The sequence below is a fragment of the Sapajus apella genome, unplaced genomic scaffold (assembly GCF_009761245.1).
Source record: "Sapajus apella isolate SASKATOON/1434 unplaced genomic scaffold, GSC_monkey_1.0 scaffold12, whole genome shotgun sequence".
Lineage (NCBI taxonomy): Eukaryota > Metazoa > Chordata > Mammalia > Primates > Cebidae > Sapajus > Sapajus apella.
The window spans coordinates 37,041,257-37,052,751 of record NW_022436952.1 but is presented as its reverse complement, the minus strand read 5'-3'; positions in this window follow the sequence as shown (position 1 = coordinate 37,052,751).

Sequence of the window (11,495 nt, the reverse complement as noted above, 5' to 3'; positions counted from 1 at the left end):
CATGATTGCTTTTGCATCTCTGGCTTTAGTGTAGCTTTTTTTTTTTTTTTCTTTTTTTAATTTTTTTGTTAAGATGAGGTTTCACCATGTTGGTCAGGCTGGTCTTGAACTCCTGACCTCAGGTGATCCGCCCATCTTGGCCTCCAAAGTGTTTGGATGACAGGCGTGAGCCACCGCGCCTGGCCCTTTTTAAAAATATATATATTTAAACAAATACTTTTCCCTTTTTCTGGTACGCTAGTTTGAATTGGATTTCTGCCATCACGACCCAAAAAGTCCTATCTGATAGAAGTTTCCATTTATGATAGCTCTATGCCAAAAGTTATCAGAACACTTTTAGTAAACTTTTTTATTGTAACATGTGAAGTGCACACGGAGTTTACAGCGTAATGGATTCACACAGTACACCTGGTTTAAAAAGACGTTCCCTGTGTCATAGAAGCTCCCCTTAAACATCTCCCCACCCTACTCCTGACTCAGCACCATAATTTTGCTTGTTTTCTAGATTCTTTACTAATCCATTCTTTGCTACCATCCATTGATGGACATTGGGTTATTTCTTTTGGGGGTTATGAATAGCAATGTCTTCTAGGTAATAATGTATATTGGAGATACATTCTTTTGCTTATCTTCTAGTAACATTCATGTGTGTTTTGATGGGGTAATTCCCAGGAATGGAGTTGCCAATTCGTAGTCTGTGCACATGTTCGGCTTTAGTGGTTAACTACCAATCAGTTTTCCAAAATACTGGAACTAAAATACACTCCTTTCATCAACGTATGAGAGTTTAGTTACGCCACATCTTACACTTGATATTTGTCTTTTGGCTTTTTGTCTTTTAGCTACTCTGATGGGTGTTGTATCTCATGGTTGTATTTTGTGGTTCTCTGATGGCTGTCTTTATTAACATTTGGGTATCTTGGCGGGGGTTGGAGGTTGTTTTTGAGACAAGGTCTTCCTCTGTCATCCAGGCTAGAGTGCAGTGATGGAATCATGGCTCACTGCAGCCTTGACCTCCCAGGCTGAAGCCGTCCTCCCACTTCAGCCTCCCAAGTAGCTGGGACTACGGCTGCATGCCACGACGCCTGAATAATTGTTTTGCAATTTTTATAGAGATGGGGTTTTCCTATGTTGTCTAGGTTGGTCTCGAACTTCTAGGCTCAAGTCAATCACCTGCCTTGAATTTTGAAAGTGCTGGTATTACAGGCATGAACTGTGTGACACAGTGTGTTTATCTTGTTTTCAATGGTCTGATTCTTTAGTCTCTCTGCTCCCTCCTTTTTTTTTTTTTTTTTTTTTTTTTTTTTGGTTATTTTGTTTTTGTTTTGTTTGTTTGGTGAAGGGGAACTATCTGCCTTTTTTATTGCATTTTAGGTTTTGGGGTACATGTGAAGAACATGCAAGATTGTTGCATAGGTACACACATGGCAGTGTGATTTGCTGCCTTCCTCCCCCTCACCTATATCTGGCATTTCTCCCCATGCCATCCCCCCGCAACTCCCCACCCCCCGCTGTCCTTCCCCTATTTCCCCCTAACAGACCCCAGTGTGTAGTGCTCCCCTCCCTGTGTCCATGTGTTCTCGTTCAACACCCGCCTATGAGTGAGAACATGCAGTGTTTGATTTTCTGCTTCTGTGTCACTTTGCTGAGAATGATGGCTTCCAGATTCATCCATGTCCCTACAAAGGACACGAACTCATCGTTTTTGATGGCTGCATAATATTCTATGGTGTATGTGTATGTGGCACATTTTCCCTCTCCAGTCTATCATTGATGGGCATTTGGGTTGGTTCCAGGTCTTTGCTATTGTAAACTGTGCTGCAGTGAACATTCGTGTGCATGTATCCTTATAGTAGAAGGATTTATAATCCTTTGGATATATACCCAGTAATGTTGTTTGTCTTTGTAACTGCAAAAATTTTTTCCCATTCTGTTGGTTGCCGATTCACTCTAGTGACTGTTTCTTTTGCCGTGCAGAAGCTGTGGAGTTTTATTAGGTCCCATTTGTCTGTTTTGGCTTTTTTTGTCAGTGCTTTTGGTGTTTTGGTCATGAAGTCCTTGCCTACGCCTATGTCCTGAATGGTTTTGCCTAGATTTTCTTCTAGGGTTTTTATGGTGTTAGGTCTTATGTTTAAGTCTTTAATCCATCTGGAGTTAATTTTAGTGTAAGGTGTCAGGAAGGGGTCCAGTTTCTGCTATCTGCCTTTTTGCTATCTGCCTTTTTCTTAATCTAGTACAAGTTTTGTTTGTTGTTTGTTTTGAGAGTTTCGCTCTTGTTGCCCAGGCTGGAGTGCAATGGCACAATCTCAACTCACTGAAACCCCTGCCTCCCAGGTTCAAGCAATTCTCCTGCCTCAGCCTCCCGAGTGGCTGGGATTACAGGCATACGGCACCACGCCGGGCTGATTTTGTATTTTTAATAGAGACGAGGTTTCTCCGTGTTGGTCAGGCTAGTTTCAAACTCCCAATCTCAGGTGATCCATGTGCCTTGGCTTCCCAAAGTGCTGGGATTACAGGCATGAGCCACCTCGCCCAGCCCCGGTACAGGTTCTTCATATATTCTAGATATGAGTTGTTTGTCTTTGTAAGGAACTTCTCCCTCCCCTTAATGGTATTTTTAATGAACAGATATCTCTAATTTTACAAAGTTAATTAAAATTAATAAAGTTTAAAATACAGTTCCTCAGTTGCATTAGATATTTCAAATGCTCAACATGTGACTAGTGGCTGCCACATAGGACAGTGCAGGTTTACAGAACATTTCTATTGCAGAAAGTTATATGGACAACACTCTTCTAGAAGCATTACTGTCTACATTTCCCATTTAGATCTGCAATGCACTTGGAATTTTTGTGTGTGGTGTAAGATAGGGATTAAGATTTAATTTTTTTCCATATGGATATCAGACTCAGCAGTAAAGACACCCAGGCTGGAGTGCAGTGATGCGATCTCAGCTTACTGCAACTTTTGCCTCTTGGGCTCAAGCAATTCTCCCGCCTCAGCCTCCCAAGTAGCTGGGATTACGGAAGTGCACCACCACGCCTGGGCAATTTCTGTATTTTTAGTATAAATGGGTTTTTGCCACATTAGTCAGGCTGATTTTGAACTCCTGGCATCATATGATCTACCTGCCTCAGCCTCTCAAAGTGCTGGGATTACAGGCGTGAGCCACTGCACCCAGCAGCAACAATAATTTTTGTGTGCTACTGGTAATAGGTGAACTGGTACAACCTTTTTGGGAAAAGTTTGGCATTAGCTAGTAACTGGCACTGCATGTTCCCTCTAACTCATGTTCCACAGATGCACCAGTAATATCTATAATACGTTTTTCATAAATGACAACCTAAATGTCCATTAGTAGTAAAGAATATATAGCTGGGCATGGTGGCTCACACCTATAATCCTAGCACTTAGGCAGAGGTGGGCAGATTGCCTCAGCTCAGGAGTTTGAGATCAGCCTGGCCAACAGCGAAATCCAGTCCCTACTAAAAATACAAAAAATTAGCTGGATGTGGTGATGCGTGCCTGTAATCCCAGCTACTCAGAAGGCACGAGAATTGCTTGAACCCAGGAGGTGGAGGTTGCAGTGAGCTGAGATCACTCCATTGCACTCCAGCCTGGGCAACAGAGCAAAACTGTCTCAAAATTAGATATATAATATGTATATAATATATATATATGTATAATTACACACAGGCAATACAACAGATGAATACGCTATAGCTATACCCAACTTGGATGAATTTCACAGCCTTGTGAGAAGTATATATAGGGGGATAAAAGGCAAAACTATTAAAAATACATGGGTAGGTGGTAAAAGGGGTCATAAATATGGAAAGAGCAAATTAGAATGAACTTTGTAGTGCCAGGTTGGAATTGGAGATACTGGTGTGAGTTCATGATTTTCAAGATAGAGAAATAACTGTTAAATGCAGATTATGTATACACACACTTCTGTCCAGTGAGGGGGCTGGGGATCAGTGACTACTCAGTAGCCATGAGAATGCCTAATACCTAGATTGAGATTTCTAAATATGCTCTTGACTGAAAGGAACCAGGGCTTCCTGTAGATAAAACTGATTTCAGAGCTGTGGCAGAGAAAGTACAAGCTGGTCCTGAAACATCTCACTCGGAAGAAGTTTTCCAAGAATGATAGGGACACGTCAAAAGCACAGAGAAACCAGCTTGAAGAGACTCTCACTGGCTAAATATGGGACAAATAGAGCATCAAAATAAATAATGGAGGCAGCTGCTGTGGTTCACACCTGTAGTCCCAGCACTTTGGGAGGATTGCTTGAGCACAGGAGACCTGTCTGGGCAACATGGTGAAACCCAGTCTCTACACACAATATAAAAGTTAGCCAGGCATTGTGGTGCATGCCTGTGGTCCCAGATACTCAGGACGCTGAGGCAGGAGAATCACTTGAGCACAAGAGATCGAGGCTGCAGTAAGCCGTGACTGCACCACTGTACTCCAGCCTGAGTGACACAACGAGATTCTGTCTCAAAAAAATGAATGAATGAATAGACTATCATCCATTGGATAAAACAGGCATCCATTTTTAAAAAATAAATGAAAGCTTGATGAGGACAGGATATTTTCACAGTGTCAGAATAACTTCATCCCCCAAAATATTAATGACAGAAAAGGAACTTTACAGTGGAAAGGCTAGTAGACACCACCTCAACCAAGTGGTTGAATTTAACATCACCAGTGAGAGGACAAATCAAAATCATGCTTCATCCGGTAGGAGGCAGGGAAAACAACACAGCACCATTCCAGTGATATTCCTGCCAAAAATACATAGCCTAGATTTAATCAGGAGGGATCAATCTTCGAACAAATCAAATGGAGGGACATTCTACAGAATAACTGGCCTATTCACTTCAAAGACTTCAAGGTTGTGAAAGTCAAGGAAAGACTGGAAGACTGTTCCAGACTGAAGAAAACAAAGGAGATATGGAACTAAATGAAAATGATTTTGAACTAGATCCTTTTTCCTAAAGACCATTGAATGGGCTGGGCACGGTGGCTCACACCTGTAATCCCAGCACTTTTCGAGGCTGAGGCGGGTGGATCACGAGGTCAGGAGTTCAAGACCATCCTGGCTAACACGGTGAAAACCCATCTCTACTAAAAATACAAAAAAAAAAAAAAAAAAAACAATTATCCAGGCATGGTGGCACATGCCTGTAGTCCTAGCTACTTGGGAGGCTGAGGCAGGGGAATCCCTTGAACCCGGGAGGCAGAGGTTGCAGTGAGCCGAGATTGCACCTTTGCCATCCAGCCTGGTTGACAGAGCAAGACACCATCTCAAAAAAAAAAAAAAAAAATCAATGGGGGTCTGAAGATGAGTCGATGAGTTGACAGTAATGTCGCAGTGTTACTTTCCTAACTATGATAGTTTTATTGTGGTTACGTAGGAGAATGTCTTCATTTGTCAGAAACACATCTCTCATTTTAATTTTGCTAATTAGAATCTGTACTTTAAGATATATTCTACTTTTTATTCAAGTCTGTTTATTCAGATCTCAGCATTAACTGTTCTCTCCATCATTTTACATATTGAATTTTTTAGTTTATAAAAACCATGTTGCTAGGGGCAGTGGCTTATGCTTGTAATCCCAGTACTTTGGGAGGCCATGGCGGGCAGATTGCTTGAGCCCAGGATTTCGAGACCAGCCTGGACAACATGGTAAAACTCGGTATCTACCAAAAGTTCAAAAAATTAGCCAGGCATCATGGTGCATGCCTGTAGTCCCAGCTACTCAGGAGGCTGAGGTGAGAGGGGATTACTTGAGCCCAGGAAGTCAAGGCTGTAGTAAGCCAAGATCACGCCACTGCACTCCAGCCTGGGTGATGGGATTGACAGCTTGTTTCAAAAAAAATAAAAGTGTGTAAAAAAAAAAAATACTGGTAATCATTTTGAGATCTTTAGTTATTACCTAGTGATATGTTCCAAAACTGGAGCTGAGACTCCAAAGAGAATCTTGTAATTGAAATATTACACTTGATGCTGGAGTTGCCCCAACTCTCTATAAAGCACTGACAACATTAGCATTTATTTTAAATAATAACAATATCCCCAGAAAAGCAGCAGCACCCAGAGTGACCACTAAGCATTAGTAATAAATGACATCTCATATCTGGATGAAACAGTTATCTCTAACAAAGCTTAGGATCAGATTTGTGGCACACCAACACCACATGTGAAAATCATTCTGGTGTGACATTTAGCCTCACTTCTGGTCCCATTTTATTTTCCTGCCCTTGTTTTTCTTTCTTTTTTTCACCTGTCTTTGGCGTATGTTATCCTTTTAATACCTCTTTAAACAAGTCAATGTGAATCAATTTGAATCTAATACAAGGATTAGATTTAGTGTGGTGATGTTAACTGGAGAGTCTTCAACTGTAGGGCAGGGGGTCTGTTAGGAACCGGGCCACGCTGCTCATTACCCCCTGAACTTCGCCTCCTGGCCAATCAGCGGCAGCATTAGATTTCCCCAGGACTGCGAACCCTGTGTGAACTATGCACGCGAGGGAGCTAGGGTTTGTGCTTCTTATGAGAATCTAATGTTTGATGAACTGAGGTGGAACAGGTTCATCCTTAAACACCTCTCTGCTCTCCACCATCCATGGAAAAATTATCTTCCACGAATCCGCTCCCTGGTGTCAAAAAGGCTGGGGACTGTTTGTATCAGTAACAGGTTCTTCCCCTACGTTAACTATTCTTCCATATCACACTCTAAAATGAGATAGAACATCCATGCAGTTTAGAAAAAATCCATTCTGCAGTTGAATACTCTTTGGATTTCTCAAGCTTCTGTGGATGCTAATTTTAAAGCTAAACATTTAAATAACCTTTGGGCTGGAAGTAGAAAACATCGGCATAAGGCCGGTCCTGGAACGTTCCGGGTGTGTGAACTCGGGCAATAAACCAACCTCTGAGCCTCAGGCCCCTCATCCCACCCCTACCCCTACCTGGGAAAGTACATCTGTCAACCAGACCTCTGCTGAGCCCATGAAATATATGGGGAAGCACATTATAAACTAAAGCTCTTCACAAATTACAAAGAATTACATTGATTTATTTAACTACTGAAATTTAATACATCTAATTCAATGTAGTTTTTGTAAATGCTATGCAGTGATGTTTTGGGAGATGTTTAAACATTTTGACTATATGGTTAAGATTTTTATTTTAACCTTAAGAGTTTAGAATTTTGTGCTTTTTAATGATACAACAAACCTCTCATAATATTAAGAGGTTTTTTGTTTGTTTGTTGATACGGAGTCTCGCGTTATCACCCAGGCTGGAGTGTAGTGATGCGGTCTTGGTTCACTGCAACCTCTGCCTCCCGGGTTCAAATGATCTTCCTGCCTTAGACTCCCGAGTAGCTAGGACTACAGGCACATGCCACCACACCTAGCTAATTTTTTTCTATTTTTAGTAGAGACAGGGTTTCACCCTGTTAGCCAGGATGGTCTCAATCTCCTGACCTCGTGATCCACCTGCCTCGGCCTCCCAAAGCGCTGGGATTACAGGCATGAGTCACTGCACCCGGCTGATATTAGGAGTTATTACAGTAACAGTTCACAGCATAAATCATTTATTAATATCTCACAATCTAACTTGAAATATTTATAAACTGCATAAATGAATACAAGGGCATTGTATGACTTTTAGAGAGGGAGTTCTTTTATACAAATAAATTTAGGTTTAATTCTGCCAGATAAAATTAACTTTAGATATGTTCAACACACAAAAGTATTCTGAAAAGTTGCATATAAATCAAATCGTAGTTTAAATGTTATTCACAAAATAACTGTAAAGTCTCCAGTGCTATCTTTTAAAATATGCATTTTTCATATATCTTTTTTTTTTTTTTGAGACAGAGTCTCGCCCTGTCGCCAGGCACCAGGCTGGAGTGCAGTGGCATGATGTTGGCTCACTGCAACCTCTGCCTCCCAGGTTCAAGCAATTCTCCTGCCTCAGCCTCCCGAATAGCTGGGACTACAGGCGTGCACCACCACACCCAGCTAATTTTTGTATTTTTAGTAGAGACGGGATTTCACCATGTTGGCCAGGATGGTCTCAATCTCTTGACCTTGTGAGCCGCTGGCCTCGGCTTCCCAAAGTGCTGGGATTACAGGTATGAGCCACCGCGCCCAGCGTCATATATCATTTTCTTCAGATAAAGTACGCCTTTAATTTTAGAATGTAAATAAGAGTAATCTTTCCAAATACCTTTTTAAAAATTAGTAAATGCTGGTCTTTATGATATTTAAACAAGAAAATGGGATATCCTTACTCACCAAATATTTTTGTTTGGATTGTCAGTGTTTAAAAATTGCTAGACACAACTCTTATCTACTATAATTGGAGTCTTCAATTACAGAATTGAAGGACTGATATCATCTATTCTCTCCCCCAACTGGCAAAGTTCTTCTTAGTTCAGTAGACATTCAAACTTATTCTGATGAGGTCCTTCACCAATGCTCACTGTCTCCAAATCACAGTTGGCTGGTGAAGAAAGTTTATTTTGGTAGCTTTAAAAAAATACTTGCAATGGTGATAGAGCAGCTTGGCATGGATTCTGTGAGGTGTTGTTTAGAGAAATACCACCTGACATTCCAACTGAAATATAAATCATTTTCAACAAAAGAGCTCTTTTGTTGCAAAGGTGACTGTTTTTGAAACACCTAATATAGAAACAATACTGAATTGATTTCAACTATATGAAACAAAGAGACATATTTAATATTCCATCCTAAAATATTTATCTTTTCTATTGTAGTATTAAAGCAGTTGAGAGCGGGCTTTTTGTTTATTTGTTTTTTGCCGTGGAGTCTCGCTCTGTCACCCAGGCAGGAGTGCAGTGGCACAATCTCAGCTCACTGCAATCTCTGCCTCCCAGGTTCAAGTGATTATCCCACCTCAGTCTCCCAAGTAGCTGGGATTACAGGAGCATGCCACCATGGCCAGCTAATTTATATATTTTTAGTAGTGACAGGGTTTTACTATGTTGGCCAGGCTGGTCTCCAACTCCTGAACTCAAGTGATCCACCCGCCTTGGCTCCCAACGTACGGGGATTACAGATGTGAGCCATCATGCCTGGTAGAGAGGGTGTTATTTCATTCTAGCAGAGAAAATAAAACTCACGTTCACTTTTCTTTAGAGCTCCCAAGAACAGAGAAATTAGCCGGGTCCCCGGGTTTGTCCCTGCCTCTAATCGCATTACCTGACCTTAAAAATATTACTCTATTGGGCCAGGTGTGGAGGCTCACGCCTGTAATCCCAGCACTTTGGGAGGCCGAGGCAGGTGGGTCATGAGGTCAAGAGATTGAGACCATCCTGGCCAACATTGTGCAACCCTGTCTCTACTAAAAATACAAAAATTAGCTGGGCGTGGTGGCACATGCCTGTAGTCCCAGTTACTTGGGAGGCTAAGACAGGAGAATCACTTCAATCTGGGAGGCGGAGGTTGTAGGGAGCAAGATGGCGCCACTGCACTCCAGCCTGGTGACAGAGTGAGACTCCATCTCAAAAAAAAAAAAAAATTATTCTATCATTAAAATTTAGAGATAGTTAAGCAATGAGGGGGATAAAGGCAATAGTACAGAAAATAGAAAAGGAACACTTAAATCTTTAGAATATTCTTTCCATGGAACCATGGAACTAAACAACAATTTTTTTTGAGATGGAGTTTCACTCTTGTCATCCAGGCTGCAATGCAATGGAGTGATCTCAGCTCACTGCAACCTCCACCTCCGGGTTCAAGCAATTCTCCTGCCTCAGTCTCCTGAGTAGCTAGAATTACTGGTGTCTACCATGGCACCCAGCTAATTTTTTGTATTTTTAGTAGAGATGGGGTTTCACCATGTTGGCCAAGCTGGTCTCAAACTCCTGACCTCAGGTGAGCTGCCCACCTTGGCTTCCCAAAGTGCTGGGATTTCCGGCATGAGCAACTCTGACTGGCAACAAATTTTAATATCATTGACTCATTTCCATTTTGAAGAAATTCAGAAACCAGAATATTTCAAGTGGACCATAAAAGCTTTCTGCAGTATGGGGATATTCCCTGTCCTAACCTTTCTGTTTCCATATTTGGATTTATTTTATTCTTTAACATGCTTCTCAAGCAAACATGTTCTAAGCTCATCTTCCTAGTGAGAACCCTTTGTATAACTCAGCTCAAATTTTAAAAGATGTGAACTCCATGACTACTTCGAAATATGTAACTCTTCCCACTTAGCATAGGACTAGTTTGCTTTTATTACCTTACTTATAGTCTTTCTGGGGGAATCTACTGCCTCTCTTCCCTACCTTTCCCTGACAAAACATAAAAAAAAAGTGGAGGTGGGGTAAGAAATGGCTTACCACTGTGTTCAATAAAGACCACCATCCGATTGGACAATTCTGGTATCTTATGTACCAGGTGTTGATTTATGAGTAAAGGAACATGCTAAGGAAAGAATTCGGCTTGGGTTGTGCCATTGATGGCTAAGCAATAGCTAACATATGTGTAAGAACAGCCCAGTTAAACCACTGCATTCCACAGCATTAAGCTTTGTTTTGACAGTGAATTCCAAATCAATTATACAACAGATAAAACCTATCAGGTCAGTCTTTCCTGCTTATCAGAAAGGATACAATTTTAATTCCTGGAGAATATTCTCTCTTTTAAGGGAGCAGGGGTGAGTTACATAGAAATTCATACTTAATTTTAGTTTTGAGATTGGCAACAACAAATTAACAATCTTAGCAAAAAGAGGATGGTGAGGAAGTGACATCTCGCAGAATAACTTTCTGCCTTATTTTGTGATTTCATTATTTGATTTGATTTTCCCTATTTGATTTAAGAGCCATTGCATTGACTTTGGATTTGTTAGGGTCTTTGCATCCATTTCCAGCTGGGGCAGCCAGAGTGCTGAATTTAGGTTACAGGTTATATACATTCTAGCCAACAAATAGAATAAGTTTAAAACAATTTGTAAGTTTACAGTTGGGAGAAATCTTTGGACTTCATTGCATATTGGTATAGGGAACAACTAATCATTGAATTGCTTCCATGGCTCTGTCTTGTATCTTGCCCATTTCTTGGGTATCCCTTTTTTTTTTTTTTTAGATGGAGTCTCGCTCTGTCACCCAGCCGCTGTCTCGGCTCACTGCAACCTCCCGCGTTCAGGCGATTCTCCTGCATCAGCCTCCCGAGTAGCTGGGATTACGGGTAATTTTCGTATTTTTAGTAAAGATGGGGTTTTGTCCTGATGGTCTTCAGTTCCTGACTTCAGGTGATCTGCCTGCCTCGGCCTCCCAAAGTGCTGGGATTACAGGTGTGAGCCACTACACCTGGCCTCTTAGGTATTTCTTACGAGATAAAAGATAAAATTAAAAGAAAAAAAAATTAACTTCAGTCCTTAAATAATGTTACAATTAAATTCTATTTTTAGTTTTTGCTTTTCTGTAAATGCTATATATAGATGTAAAAA